At 36.2% G+C, this 16,938-nt stretch overlaps 1 protein-coding gene and 1 long non-coding RNA gene across 2 annotated transcripts in view; one reads left to right on the top strand and one right to left on the bottom strand.

Moving 5' to 3' along the window:
- LOC123524576 (uncharacterized) overlaps nucleotides 1–16,938 on the bottom strand; it is a 218,450-nt gene that overhangs the window by 32,428 nt on the left and 169,084 nt on the right. The gene's annotated exons all lie outside the window — the stretch shown is intronic.
- LOC128555660 (uncharacterized) lies at nucleotides 6,144–7,833 on the top strand. Its single transcript, XR_008370250.1, has 4 exons — nucleotides 6,144–6,196; nucleotides 6,467–6,543; nucleotides 6,785–6,848; nucleotides 7,158–7,833. It is a non-coding gene; the product is annotated as an uncharacterized LOC128555660 (long non-coding RNA).

The following is a 16,938-nucleotide window of genomic DNA, read 5'->3' as shown; positions in this document are numbered from 1 at the left end:
ATCAGCATAAACGAACCCGTTTACACTGGGCTCGTCGTCACTTACGGATGACCAGAGCGGACTGGGCGGCAGTATTATTTACTGACGAATCACGCTTTAATTTATACGATAAAGACGGTCGTGTACGAATTTACTGAATGAGAAATGGACGATTCAGAGATAGTTGTGTAATCGGAAAGAAACCATATGGTGGGGGTTTCCGTTATGATTTGGGGAGGGATATCAATGAACACAAAAACTGTTGCTGTAAGAATACGCGGTAATTTAAATGCTGACAAGTACATAAATGAGATTTTGCTTCCCGTTTGTATTCCTCATCTGCAGAATAATAGGGACGTGCGATTGGTGCAGGATGGGACACCTCGCCACCGTGCACGCCGCACAGCGGCTGTTGTAGCTGCAAACAGGGTAAATGTTCCGCTCATCGACCCTAAATCCGATTGAGCATATCTGGGATGTAGTCGGGAAGGCTGCCAGAAGAAGAGCTCCACAGAATCTGAGGTAGCTGCAATTAACAGTTTGTCTTGGAGGAGCTGAACCGTGTTTCTCAGGTCATTTGTAGAAATTACGTCTTGTCTATTGGCAGCAGATGCAGGGCGGTCATCCAAGCAAACGGTGGCCATACCAAGTATTAAAGTTAAATAAATCCTGATAGTATGTGAACACTGGATATTTTTAAACATTCAATTGTGCAAAGTCGAATTTTAACAAGCTGATAATTTTAGCACACGTACTAAATTTAATTTATTGTGTAATACACGACAGGCGGCGTGATGTATCATTTCATTCGTCAGAATATCACGAGTCATGTGGTTGAAGATTTTACTGAGAATTATATTAGTACTAGACTGGGGACGTTGCCTTTCATGCCGTTATTAACTGTATTAATGGAGAAACTTTTGCGACTTTGTAAATCATCGGGGCTACATCAAATAAAATATAAAATCTTCAAATTACGGAAATGTTTGTTGTTAGATTTCCATCAAACAATGTCTGATATTCCTTTAACTGTCCTGAAAATTTCACGGAATTATCTTCTATAATTTTAAAATTATAGTAAAAAGGCTACTGGTAGCGTTAGAAAAGTTGTTAAGTAGAGCAGTCATGATATTCTAAGGTACATGACTTATTGCCATTACATATGAACGAAATGGTCAGCTTCGGAAATAAAGTTATGCCTTGCGTTATTTCGGGTTTACTATCATTGAGTGACATCCGTAGCCGGCTCTAGTTTGCCTAGGCCTTGGGATAAACACACTGTTTTGTTTTACGTGACTTAATAAAATGTATAAGAAGATCTTTTGGAAGCGTAGAAAGCACCCAAAGGAAAGAATTAACGGACTCTGTTTGATTGAGTCTGTTCATAAGAGGTAATGTAATGTACACCACCCATAAATCATATGGCTTAAATGACTGGCATCGTTGGGACTTTATTTGCTAGAGTGGTCGTACCAATTTTGTCATTGCATGTCCATTAGAATTTGCCTCGGGAAGACCGTTAATATCTAGTCGTTACAGTTATGTCCCTCATGTGACAATGTCATTGTGGGGATAAAATGGCCGGCCTCAGCGACACTGTGTTGCCGGGTGGCCTTATCGCCTTTCCTTGCGTAATTTGACATTTTCTTGTATGTTTTATGGAATTGTGTGACCTAAAGATTTCACTCAGTGAAACTTTGTATAATTCTTTGACCCCAGACACACTGTGTTATCGAATGGTCATATCGCTGACAGGACTAAGCTTCCGAGTGATCATACTTCTTTCCCTTATGTGACACAATGTCATTTGGCGGCCAAAATGATTTAATTGGTCTCAACGAGACAATGTTATGAAGTGGACACGATGCACTTTAACGCACTAGATGTCTTAGTGTTGCCAAAATGATTGGTTTTAGCGCGTCTTTGCTGTCTTGTGGATATCCTGCCTTGTAATTATATTGTTCCGCCTGGTGTGACTAAATGTCACTATGTAGTCAGAATGATTGACTTCAGCATGACTTGGCAATCTGGTGGACATGCTGCTCTGTACGGTGTAACTTGTGTCATTATGTGGATAAAATGGTTTCCTGAGCATGGCTATATAGGCTAGTCAACGAAACAGTTTTGGTAGAACTAATTGCAACAGAATTTTTATTTACACTGCGCGAAAGTACCTACATTTATGTACATTATGTAAAAAGTCCTGCTCATTTTACTGTGTAATAACTCGGGCAAAGGAGTTTAAAAATGAAAAATACCAAGTTTTTAAAGATGTCGCGTACGGAACACCATACCCGAGAATTTTGACTGTCACGCGCTGAAATCGATGACGTCATTGTAAAAGTATCATGGCGGCACCCGTGTAAAATTTTGAAAGATTTCAATATCATCGTAGAAACACCGCATTTGGCGTGAAGAGAAGGTATCTATAGTTATAGAACTGTTTTATATAACATATGAATATTTTAGTTTCAATATCAAGTCATTTTTTCTAGGAATGAGAAAATGATGAACGATTTGCAATCGCATAGAACTGTACAATATTTGTTTATCCTGATGTAACCCATTATCGGTGTACTAGCATTTAAAATGTCCGCATTTGAAAAACGAATAAATCACTTTTTATACTACTAGTAAATGTTTAAATAATTACCTTTTCTGCATTTAACAGGCTGATTTTATTTCATCAACCATCTCAGCTAAGCAAGCAGTGACCTATTTTACAAAGTCACTGCATCCGCCATTTTTGTTTTGATCTGTCACGTTTCACCGGTGCATATATAAAATAATACCAACCAGATTCTACTGGACTAAACTTCTGACCAAAATAGGTCATAATACCAAACAATAAACACACTGCTATAATTTAATAGAATTCTGTATTTATTTCAACCTGAAATGTAACAGGTATGCCATTTAATGTAAAATATGATATATCAAAAATAAATAAATTCAAACAATAACAACACTTCTGTTAAAATTCATATTCATGTACACTGACTGAAAGTCTCAATCAAAATAACTTTCTCCTGATATTATGATTACAGACAGTTTTTATGTGCAATGAGGGCAGAGGAAGGTATCTCCCCTCCTGACACAACGGACACTAGAGCAAAACTTAAGGTGTGTCCAGTGATTACATACATCACACTGGGCCCACAAAACAATTTCCAAGATATAATCAAGGTTAAGTGCATCTGGTCTTGCCTTGTGACAAACACAGCAAAGATCTTGCTCATCAATAACTGACGTTTCTGACTCGGAGTCACTACTGACTACATTATGGTAGACACCAGATGTGCATGGCACTGGTGAGAGTGGTTTAGACCTTTTGCCTTTAGGTTCATACTTCCTTTTGCTTTTGGGTTCAGACTTCTGTGAGATTTTTTCAGTTGGAGCTGGCTTCAGTAACATTTTTTTGGAGGGAGATCTAATGTCACCAGTAATGGTTGGTGGTATTTTCCTTTTAGGTGTAACACTGTGTACAACAGTGATTTTCTTTGAATCAAGGAACTTGCTATTCTCATTATTACAGGCATTAATACCGTTGTTGTCACCACCATTATAGATTGTTGCTGGGGCTGTTTTCTGGCAGCTTATTTCCATCCTATTAAGTGGGTATATACCTGTCTTCCTAAATGATGAGATAACCTGGTTACCTGCTGTGACACCCTTGTTATAAGTATTGCCAGCCAGCTCAGCAATGTTGTACCAGTTTTAAGAAAATTCATATAAGCAAAGAAAAATAAAATAATTAGTTTTTTTTTTAAAACAAGGATGTTAACGGTTAATTTATCAAGAGGGATTCAGTTAAATGATAATTACATGTATTTGTTTTAATCAATTAAACATGCTTAACTAACTATATACCTGGTTACTTGCATTCCTGGATTTCTCCGCATGAATGTCTGACATTCACTGTAATAAGCATTCTTGAGGGGACCAAAGCACCCTACGTCCAACGGCTGAGTTATGTGAGAGGTGTGAGGAGGGAGGACGAAGAATACAACATTGTTCGCAGCAGCCCAGGTAGATAAAGTGAGGTTGACATGTGATTTATGTCCATCGAACAACACAAGAACTGCATGGTCATTAGTAGGAACAAGTTTCTTAAAGTGCTCATTTAAGAACTCAAGAAAGACAGCTGAATTGGACCATCCGGTCTCTGACATGGTGCCAACAGATCCTGGTGAAGCACCCTCTAAAAGAGAATCACACCATCTCTTACCAGGAAATACAAAAAATGGAGGGAGTCTTGTTCCTGCAGCACTACTTGAAAAATACAACAGAAATACTAATTGTCAGAAATACAACAGAAATATTATGTGTAGTTTACAAATTAAGCAACAAACATGTTTCCATCATTTGAATTTATGGTGCTAACAGTATATTTGCATTAGCATAGTATTAGTAACTGATTAGCTAAAATTTTATAAAATTAGTCTGGTTTACAAGAATTATTATGAGGTAGAAAACATAATGCATAAGACGCAGTACCTGCTGCAATAACTGTGACAGTCTTCCCCTTGTTGGAAGTAACTGCCTGTGGGGTCTGCCCTTTAATGCAAACAACATGGTGTGGATTGTGTTCCATCATTAATCCGGTTTCATCTACGTTCCATATGTATTCTGGGTGATTTGTCAGATCATACTTGTCCATGACATTCTTTAATTCCTCAAAGTATTTATCAAGCACTTCCTTTGATGTGCATCGTGCCCGTACTAACGACAGTTTCTGAGGTTTGGATAGACAGACTTCAGGGTTACGGTTCTTAAATCCAGTGAACCAAGAATGTGTTAACTGTGCATCAGAAACAGATCTTATACCTAGGGACAGAGCAAAATCAGTTGCTAAATTTAGAAAGTCATGCCTGGTGTACCCATATCCTATCCCTGTCATGTATGAAACATGATCTACAAGTTGCTTTTCTTGCTCCCTTGTAAACACTGTCGATGCACCTGACCGTGGTAAGTCCACTTTACTTTCTACAGCTGGCTGCAGTCCAAGGGTCCTGTCTCTTAATGTGCTCTCTGGTACACCATACACACGTGCAGCCCTATAAACTGATACACCCTTATCTTTAACATCTCTATATGCTTTCCAGAGAAGATCAGTATTATAAAGCCTTTTACTTTGTTTCTTATTCTGACCAATGGTTGGAAGCTGAAAAAAGGGTGAAAATCCAATTAAAAATCAATTAAATATATTGGTCAGAAGTTTAACTCAGTAGCTGAAAAGATCGGACATAGCAGGTGCTCTGACGTCACTATTGTTTACATGAACGCCGAGCGCACTTGGATGGATGTGTTTTTTTTGACATTTCAAGGTATATTCCTAATACTATGAGAAATTATGAATTATTTTTAATTGTTTTTAAAAAGTTTTCTTAAAAGAAGCAGAAAATAAAGTCTACTTACCCTCAAAAATGACATTCTTTACACTTTTTTTACTTTGACAGATGGCGGGAGCACTTGTCAACAAAAGTAAACCGGAAGTGACATAGTACGCGTGAATAAATCGTATATTTCGGATTGCACCGGTGATATGTTTACACCGATAATACATGAACAAGGGATACATTTGAGAGATTTATATCGAGTATTTTAAAATATTTTTACATGAAATATAATCAAATAATTATTAAACACCATGTTACTAAGCTCTATTGAATATTTTTTGAAAAATCCACAATTTGATTGGTATTTCTTGTCCGATTTTTTAAACTACGGAAGCGGATACGGACCATAATTTTGTTATTTATTACAAAATATAAAAATGTCGATTTAAATTATTTGTGTGTCATCCTTTCGGTGTATTAACACTCATACATTCTTATTCAGGTAGAAAAAAACTGGTAACAAGAAGCATTGTTTTGTGAATATGTAGAATTTGGCAATACACCGAATTATTGCAACAAAATGTAAGTGAAATACGTAAATTTGGCGAGCGCCACTATATATAAGAGTATATCTTACCAGAAATAATGTCTTATTAATATGTTGAACACTTGTTGATTTTTCAATTGATGGAAGCGTATATTGACCATGATTTGTTATTTTTTAGCCAAAAATAAAAACATCTATTTAAGTTATGTGTCATTTGTTCAGTATATTTACATTCATACATGTTTGTTTAGGTAGAAGGCAGCTGGTATTGAAGAGGAAGGTTTCGTGAATGGCTAAGATTTGGCGATTCAGTGGAAAAGTTGAATCAAATGTAAGTTCTGTAATGTTTAGTTAAAATGTAAAAAAATGGGTATTGCCAAAATCAACATGATGAAAATTTGACGATAGTACCATATTCATAAAAAGCAGTTTCATGTCTGTCTGATTAGTATGTTGAACACAAAGTCTTGTTCATTTTTGTCAATTGACGGAAGCGTATACTGACCATAATTTTGTTATTTTTTAGCCAAAATAAAAAAAAACAACATCTATTTAGGTTATGTTCATTGTTCAGTATTTACACTCATACATTCTTATTTAGGTAGAGGGCAGTTGGTATTGAAGAAGGTTTCGTGAATGTCTAAGTTTTGGCGATTCAGCGGAAAAGTTGAAATAAATGTAAGTTTCTGTAATGTTGAATTAAAACGTAAAAAATGGGCATTGCCAAAAAGACTTCAATCTGTTATCAGTTCATTGTCTGGAAAGCCGTTTCATGAAAGATATTTGGTAAAAAAGCCAACAAAATATGGATTGAAATCAAGACATAACATGTATATACATATATACGAAACTAGAATTTAATTTTTTGACATTAAAGTTGTTTTCCGTTAATATTAAATTGTGATATGTATTGTTTCAGGTGAAAAACACAGACGGTTTACGAAACGCTTAAATGTCATGAGAAGAGAGATTACAGCAAAGAGGTATATCTTGTGTCATGTGATTATTTTTGCCTCATTTCTAAAACTATTAGTCGACATGCAGTATCGAGTATATGAAGGTCACCACATAGAGTTAAAGATGACTCAATTCTTGTAATTGCATTTGGTACACAAATAATAATTAATCATATGGATGTGCCAAATTTCCTTAATATAGTAGTAACCGTATATGCCAACTATACTAAACTCTACACAACCGACTTCTATTTGAAATAGATTTTACAAGTCTGCAATGTCTTTGTTTTGTATTTTAATCTTACCTTATAATAAGGCATACTTTTATACTTTCAGATGGAGGACTGTCCTATTTGTCAGAAAAGCATAGTAGATTGCGATACACCCACTGTCCGTCTTGGAGAGAAAGGCTGTACTGGAATTATCAATGCCAACAGCAAAAGTGAACGTCCGGTAGAGGTGAAACCTGGAGATATAGTCCACACTCAATGTCGGAAAGACTTTACAAGACCTCGAAATAACTCAAAACCATTGACGCCTATCATTAGTTCTCCTCAAAGAGTTCTTAGATCTGACACTGAACAATTTGATTTTAAATCAAAATGCTTATTTTGTGCTTCATTTGCTAAATGTTCTTTATTTTCAAGAAAAAGATCACATGATGTCTATCCCGTTCGTAGCTTTGATTTTCAAAACAAAATTCTGAAACATTGTGTAGAAAGAAATGACAAGTGGGCAAGTGAAATTCATTCCAGGTTAATTCAAGTTCTAGACCTCCCGGCAGCAGAAGCAGTGTATCACCAATCATGTAGTGTGAACTTTAGGACAGGTAAAAATGTCCCAAAAGCCTTTAATTCAATTGAACAAGGTCCGATCGCAAAAGAAATGAAGTCTCCTGGTAGACCACAGGCAACAGATCAGGCAATGGCTTTTAAACAAATAATTGAAACAATTGAAAGTTGTGAAAATGCAACATTGACTGTCAATGAACTGGTAAGGCAAATGTCGGAGATTTGTGGTGATAATTGCTATTCATCTAAGCACATGAAAAAGAAGATATTAGATCACTTTGGCGAGTCAGTGATTGTAAGCAGCATTGGTGGAAAAAATGACATCATAACTTTGAGGCAAAGTGTATCATCTATTGTACATGCCTTCTATGAAAATTCAAGAGAAGTGTCTGAAGTAGAGCAGAAACGGAAAATCATTGAAACTGCTGCCTTATTAATCAAAAGTGACATCAACAATGTAGTAAATGCAAAAGACTTCTATCCTTCCTTTACTGACATATCATCAACAGAGAAAAACATTGAGTTCTTACCAGAAAGCCTGAAAACCTTTCTCGGAAAGTTATTTCCTGAAAAGTGTACTGTAAAGACAGCTTCAATTGGACAGAGCATAATGCAGTCATGTCGTCCTAAAGGTTTGCTCTCTCCTCTGCAGTTAGGTCTTGGCGTGCAACTACATCATCATTTTGGTTCAAGGTTTCTAGTTGACACTTTGAACAGTCTTGGGTTTTGTTGTTCATATTCTGAAGTACAGAAATATGAGTCAAATGCTGCTGCTGTGTTGACAACACACATACCATGTCAAGAAACAGGCATACCCTTTCTGCAGTTTGTTGCTGACAATGTTGACCACAACCTAAGAACATTGGATGGACATAATACATTTCACGGTATGGGCATCATAGCGACATCAACACCAGGCTCAGATGTTTCAGTACCAGTCCCAAGGAAAGATGTATCAATGGATGAAGTATCTTCCATAGGTAAGGTTAACATCCAGTACTTTGTAGCACCACCATTTTCGGAGGGCATTCAGTTTCAAGAACTACCCGAGATGCAGCCATCACATCAGTGCGAACCATTAGACATGTTGTGCAAGTTTGTTTGGCCTTTAAGACAATCCAGACCAAGTTGGTCAGGCTTTATGCAGATGTTTGAAAAGCCTTCCGAGTATTTCTCGAAGAAATCAGCCATCATGCCTATGATTGATCTCAACCCCAGCGATGCCACATGTATATATTCAACTCTTCATTTTGTTTGTGATCAGTCTAAGCGGTATGGAAAGACACCAGTGCTGACGTTTGATCAACCTCTCTATCAGAAGGCGATGGACATCGTCTGTTCCCAAGTACCATCAAGTCCTCTGAAGATGATTGTTTTGCGCTTAGGAGGATTTCACACAGAAATGAGTTTCCTTGCAAGCATAGGTCATATAATGACAAGTTCTGGTCTGCAAGACATCCTAGAAACAGTGTATGCCCCAAATGCAGTTACACATATGATGTCAGGAAAAGCCGTACAGCGAGCGACAAGAGGCCACATGCTGTTAGACAACGCGTTAACTATATTGCTTCTTGAGAACGGTTTTGAGATACAAAACCAGACTGACAGTGATAAAGAGCATACTTTAAACATTCAACCGTTACCCAGTACATACGAGGATGATAGTGAAATAGGAGCCAAGGCACAACTTTCTCAGGAAATGTTACAAGACAATAACTTTATTAATTTGACCAAAGTGTATGATAGTTTGGGAAAAGAAAACTCAGTCTTGCAGACAGTGGGTGAATGTGACAGTCTACAAACCCTGAATAATATGATTAATGCTGAAAGACAACAGCTTTCCAGAAACCGTACCGCCAGACTCTGGATACAGTACATGGACATGGTGTCAATATTACAACAGTTCATACGAGCAGAAAGAACAGGGAATTGGGATCTCAATTTTAACCATACTGCGCAAGATGCTTCCATATTTTGCAGCCTCAGGTCATAATCTTTACCTGAAGAGCGCCCATATATACCTACAAAGTATGCTTCAGTTACCTGAAACCAATCCAGATGTATATGAAGCCTTCAAGGCAGGATACCATGTTATCAGACGAAGTGATCGCTATTGGGCAGGGCTTTCGACCGATTTGGTAATTGAACAGGTGTTGATGAGGTCAATCAAGTCTACGGGGGGACTTACACGAGGTAGAGGGATGACCGAAAATCAACGAGCACTATGGCTGTTTTCAATGCCAATATGTTTACAGATGAATAACGCAATGCAACAATTTAGCAACACATCATATCAGACGAGTGAACAGCACAAGGAAACGGGCAAATCAAGGATAACAAGAGATTCACAGGATATGACTGCAATGCTCTCCTTTCTTCGAGACCGAAACCCATTCAATGACATAGACACAGAATTACGGAATATTGAGACAGGTGTAGTTGCAGACACATCTGTGAATGCTGATCAGGCAGAAGCAGTAGGGGAAACAATAGTGAAAGAAATGACTGGACAGACTGCAGGAAAGTTCTCACTGAAACGATCAAAGCAAGTTGTAACCATGAGTGACAAATCAGACATGAAAGTTTTCGGTGAAAGGATTCACATTGATACACAACTGCTGTTTCAACGATTAACTACAGCAGCAGACAGATATATTGATGATATTTCAGAAGTGTTCAAGTACGAACTCAGCAGTATTCCATCTTCGCTGTTTGACAACTCAGGTTTACCTAGGGAGCCACAAAAAGCAACACTGGCAGATGCCCTCTGGAAACAAGGCGATTGTGCATCTATACCAGACGAAAACTCCAATTCGCCCGAAATCTACGTCATTGACGGTGGATCTCTGCTACAGCGTCTTCCGTGGGCCAAAGGGTACACATTCGGGGAGATTTGCAAGAGCTATTCTGACTACCTGCGTCGACAATATGGAGAAAACACTGTATCAATAGTGTTTGATGGATATGAGGAGGGACCCAGTACCAAAGATGTCACTCATTTACGAAGGTCAAAAGGTCGAAGTGGGGCTGTTGTCAAATTTACCATTGAAACTCCTTGTAGGATGAAGAAAGATGTCTTTCTGAGTAATCCACAAAACAAACAAAACTTCATCTTCATGCTCGGTGAATGTTTGATAGGAGAAGGCTTTTCAGTTCGTCACGGTGACAGCGATGCTGACCTTTTGATTGTCCAGACGGCTGTTGAAATGGCAGAAATAGGTAATGTGACTGTTGTCGAGAAGATACAGATCTTCTAGTCCTGCTGTGTTATCATTACAGAAATGATTCAAGGAACGTTACATTTAAATCTGCGTCAAGGAAATCAACTGACATAAAAGGAAAGATATGGGACATTCGGAAAGCTACATCTCTGTTCGGAAAGGACTTGTGCACGGTTCTTCCTCTGTTACATGCAGTGACAGGGTGTGACACAACGTCTAGAATGTTTGGAATAGGCAAACCAGCTGTGCTTAAATTGTTCAAAAAGAACCCTTTACTAGTCAATTTGGCCGAAAAATGGGCTCAACCTAGAACTAATTGCAACAGTTTTTATTTTGTATTTTTTTGCACAGACTATATGTGTACTTTTACTGGTTAAAAGTCCCAGTCTGTTGCTGTTGCAGTTTTTTGAAAAACTTGTTGTGTTTGAACATGGTATATTCAGAAATCTTAAAAACTTAAATTGGCATATGATGTGTATAAAGTAACAAGTTAATGGGTTATACCAGAAAAATAGTGTTTATTCAATCAAAGTTTATTCGATAATGACATAACATTGTAATAAACATACACATGGATCAAATTAAGTTTGTTTTTAAACTTTGTCCCTTGAAAATATATAAATATGGGTATAATTACCCCACCCACTAATAACAATAACTGTTAGTTAGTTTTCTTCACATTAAATGGAACTGATTTTTCATATATTCTTATTTCATTATCAACATATACCAGAATAAAAGTTCTCTAGCATATATAGAGTACATATTTCATACACATAAAATAAAATAAGATGATTGAAACTAGCTCTACATAATTTCTATGTAAAAGTTCCTGGTCAGATTTAACAATCATTTCAATGCAAATGATCGAAGAAAATATACCAAATGATACATCTTTGACAAGCTGAGATCACAAGCTTTCTTATGGTGTATAACTTAGAAAATCGAAAGAGAAACTATGACACACTGGCAGTTTAAAAATAGCATTTTCTATAGAATTTTAGCGTAAAGTAACGTTTTTACCTTTCAAACTGTTAAAGGCATTGACCTCCAGATTTTGGCTAAAATATATGTTTCCTTGTCATAATATGAACATCAGAATATGAGTTTTTGTTTCTACACTATTTTAAAAATGCCAAATAAAGAAACCGCGTCGTAAGTCAAACCCGGACCGCCGCGGCAATAAAGAAGTTTTCCGGCTGTCGTACCAATAGAGCTATGGAGGCTTTAGTGTTTAATGCGTGTTGAATATAGATATTTATAATCGAGACAGTTTACTCCGAGTAAAGCTTTAGTTTAAACTTAATTTCAACAAACTTGACATACATGGTACACAACAATAATTGCATGAAATTAATGGATCGGAAAACAAGTTATTTAAAACTTATATAAAATCCTCTCCATGTTGGAAATAATTACAATTCAACAAATACCACATTGTCAGGAATCATGGCTGGTGATACTTTTTTTGTGGCAAATAAGGATAGTATAACATATAATTGCAATGCTATTTGTTTCAACTAAATTTTGTAAACTAAATTTAAACGGAGTGTTGCTTGAACCGATTATGTACTCATGAGATGAGCAAATCGACAGAGCAGGAAGTATTAAAACTTTCCGAAACATTAAAAAATGTTGTGAGAATGATACGCTGAACATCAACGATTAGCATCAGCCTGTCGTTTCCATTGCGAAGATTGTTTACTGACAATTGACATGGAGTATTGGAGAAAACACTTTTCACGAATTGTTTGATATTTACGACACGGAAGTAGTCTCAGTGTCGCCACGTGGATTCAGTTAAAGATCTTCGTTGGTATCAGAGTAAAGCGCTATAAACGCTTCTCAATTTTCATCGTAAAAAGTAGTAAAAACAATTTATTCTCATCTGTTTCCTTAACATATACTAGTAGTCTGTCAGTAACCAAGTTTCAAAGCATTCTTAAGAAATTACTTCCAGATAGATATCTAAAAATCTTCCTTTTTGTTTTTGTCTAACTGTTAAATTTGAATTAAAAAGTAATATATCCCAAACAGTGATTTGTCATTGAATAAAATCATTGTCTGGAGTGTAGATGCGAAGGAATTATATCGCCGGCGAGGGCGCAGCCTATAATAATATGCATCCAAACGACAAACAATGATTTTATTCATGAGCAAATCACTGTTTAAGATATATTATTTCTATTCTAACAAGTTATCGAGGATTATAATGTACGTCCTTGACGATATCCGTTAAATATGTGCCGCTATGCCGTCTAACGCTCTGACGTAATAATTATGACGTCAGAAAAATTAATTGTTGACAGTGATTTGTCGTTAAATAAATCGCTGTTTGGAGTTCAGATGCGAAGGAATTATATCACGAGGGCGCAGCCCGAGTGATATTATAATACGCATCTGAACGACAAAAATGATTTATTCAAGAGCAAATCACTAATTTAAAATGAAATATATCATTTTCGATTCTAACACGTTACCAAAGATTTTTAACTACATCCTTGACGACATTCATTAAATATTTGACCGTTTTCAATCGGTTTCTTTTCCAGCGCGCCACTATGCCGTTTGACGTCATGACGTAATAATTGTGACGTCAGAACAGTGATTTGTTGTATAACAATTCACTGTTTTCAGCCTTCTTTGTTTAATAGGAAATGAATCGGAGTCGTGTTAGAATATCTAATATTTCTGTTATCTATATTCTCTATGAATATTGGTGTTTTAATGAAACAGTCACTGTATTTCTCATCGGTATCATTATTGTAAATTTTAATTAAGCCGATGTAAAGTTGCCTTACCCAACTTGTCAGTGTGTTTCAAGACACTTGATGGTTTTAGTCAGAACAGAATTTCTAGTGTGATTGAATGTTATACTGTTTCATAAAAGTAACTTGAACTGTTACAGTGGAGTGGTTTGCGGGTTTCAACCTTTCTGTGCTGTCAGCGCTTTGATTTTTATAATTGCTACAATCGAGTAATTAATCAACTTTCATTGACTTGTGTAAATATTACATATATATATAACGTTAGCTGATAACACGAGATATGTGTTATTGCTATGTTTTGAAACTGTATGTGCCTATGTTTGTACCACAACGGCTTTAACTGTGTTAGGGTTTGGATTAAAAAAAACTCAGTAAAATTACCAAATTTAAATAATCTTTTATCTTTTATACAGTAACATTTCAATAACTGAACAGTTCAAGAAAAATAATAATTTAGATTGCAAGTAGAAGTGTTCTACTACGGTTCAAGCCCGCTAAGATAGAGTGTGCGTTTTAACATGCAACTGGGTGCACTAACATTTGCCAGCAAAATCTGAACAAAAAAGAAAGAAAGAAATCCTGAACAATTTTCAATTCAAAAGTGCAGATTCAATAGATGTCCCTTTCTATTGAGTGGTAATTATATTTCAGTTGCATTCACTCTTGTTCTCTTCGAGCGGACATTTAAAGCCCTGCTCCCGTCCTACCTTTTAACCTTGAATTGTCACTGAAACGCATGAAAATCCTGACTATGAACAGTAACGCCTGTCAAAATAGAGTTTATTTTATATTAATTTCTATATGAAATACCTGTGGTTTTGCGTGCTAAAGTGTGGCACGTGGCCGTTAACTGTTACCTATTGTAATCATGTGTTGCATACACACAAAAGAATTTGAATAGCTGCGGAGCAGGGCTTTAAAACCAGCCACTTCATTGGCGCGATGCAGTCATTTCTCATTTCCCCCGAGTAGTTGTGATGAACACATGGTCCCATCAACGTTAATTTTTTCAAAATGCTTTCAAAACAAAAATAAAAAGTAGCGTATCATTAAACACTATACACCATTGGTGCGACTTAATACCTTTCAACAAATATTTAGTGGTTGTGCTTTTAAGTAATAGATACAGTATGAGTTTTTCTTCAAAAGTTCCCTCTTACAGAAGTAAGAAGCCGTTTCGCTCGGACGAACACCAATATTGTCCGAGGCGAAGCCGAGGATAAAATTGGTGTTCGTCCTAGGGAAACGGCTTCATACGTCTGTAAGAGGACACTTTTGAAGAAAAACGGGTAACTGTATCTGACTTATACGACGATAATAGTACAGAATATATTAATGAATGAATGAATAAATAAATAAATAAATAGATTTTTTTGAAAGATAAACATTTAATTTTTATCGTGTGCCTTTCTAAATATACTGTATCAACTAGTGGTATAACCCGAAATTTTCGTGCATTCAAATTTCAAACTGGTTGCTGACACGTGTTTGTATATTGGTATACAGCACTACATGATATACAAGTTTTAAAAATGACAGAAGCCTTCTTGACGAGGAAACGAACGAACAGGACACAATCCTAGACCTCTTAGTACCATCCTGGACTGTTTACATTGAGGCATCGGAGCTCCGTTGCTGGATGTGTCATTTTGTAATATAGGTACGATATAAGTTATCTGTTTATAAATATTACGTTTCAACAGTTTAATAGAAGTTTGTTGTGATTTTAATCTTGGGTCTATAATATCTGTTAGCAATACACTCGCCTTAATGTTTTAAAAATAGCCTTTTAAACTGAAAAAGGCCACAAGAGGTAATGTGAGCTATGTAGGCTCACAAAAAGAATGGTTACTAAGCTCAACTGAAAACATAATGCTCATTAAGGATCGATGAATGCCTGCTCCGTGTTTATATTGATTAACTTGAACACAATACTCAAACGAATATCACCGGGCAGAGTGTTCAATTATTTATAAACAAATAATAAATTGTTTCCTTTAATGGTGAGAAATTAAAAATATTTAGGGCCTAATATAAATAATATTTGATTAGGTCTAGAAAACAGTCGTTTTTTATCGCTAATCTTTTGGTAATCTGTGTTCCTTCAATAAGTTCGGTAATGTTCTTATAAATTTACGTTACGCAAGATTATTAGTACAATGTAATTCTAATATGCTTGTCTCTGTTAAAACAAGTTCGTGCTAGAATCGAAATAATATATAGCAAACCGAGTTTTAACACTATTTCTAATATAGTTAACAATGCTTTAATCATCAATACGATGTTATGATGACGTCACGTCAACGTGATATTTAGCGCCATGTACGCATCAAGAAATAGCGCTTTCAAATTTCATGAAATATTTTACTTAAAAACATGTTTTAAACGAAATGTCAAATTGCACAAATGTTTTGATTAATTTATACACATACTGAATTAGTAATTCGCATTGCTGAATAATTCGCAATGATTTTTGCTCGAACTGAATTCTGCCGCAAGACGTATTACCGTTTCCGGTCCTGGCGTGTTTTAACAATCACCCACTATTGGCGCCATGTTTGCGCGAAGAAACAGTTCCGTCATATTTGATATAAATTTTACAATAAAGAACATATTAGAATCGAAATAATTTATAGCAAAACAGTGCTTTATCTATATTTTACGTCGTCCGAAATAATTTAACGAGGGCTGTGCCCTCGTGAAATTATTACGGCCAACGTATAACTGCCCATCGTGTTTAAATAGTGATAAAGCACTGTTTTGTCATAAATTATTTCTTAATTATACACTCGGACGGTAATAAGTCGTACAAATAAGTTATGCGCATGATTGATAGGAGGGCAACAGTACGATGGTGAAGAACGAAGCGCGACAGTACGATGGATTGTCACCATCATACTGTCGCGCTCCGCCATCAGACTGTCGTGTTTTCGTCATCGTACTGTCGCGCTTCGTCATCGTACAATCGTACCTTCGCCTTCATAGGGAGCAGTCGCTGGCCTTAACGGAACACCGTAGTTTTCACATGGCGCGGCTCACTTAATTTCTAATTTGTCATACTGTGCGGTCTAAAGCTATCACTGCCGTTCTTTTTAATACTTGAAATTAATAACTCTTTCTTATGTTGTTTAAGGTATCCGATCCACAAATAAGCAAGTTCTATATAACAGTGCTATATAAATATATCAAATATTGATGCCTGGTAACCTCATATAATTTTGGTATCATTTGAAAGTATATCATCTACTGAAAAAGAAAATATAAATTACACGATAAAAATATGTTATAGATTTTTTATTTTTTTACTTTGTAGTCTTCAATGATACTTCAACAGAAA

Source organism: Mercenaria mercenaria, chromosome 3 (genome assembly GCF_021730395.1).
Source record: "Mercenaria mercenaria strain notata chromosome 3, MADL_Memer_1, whole genome shotgun sequence".
NCBI lineage: Eukaryota > Metazoa > Mollusca > Bivalvia > Venerida > Veneridae > Mercenaria > Mercenaria mercenaria.
The sequence above is the reverse complement of the archived record's forward strand: the minus strand, read 5'-3'. Positions and strand labels throughout refer to the sequence as shown.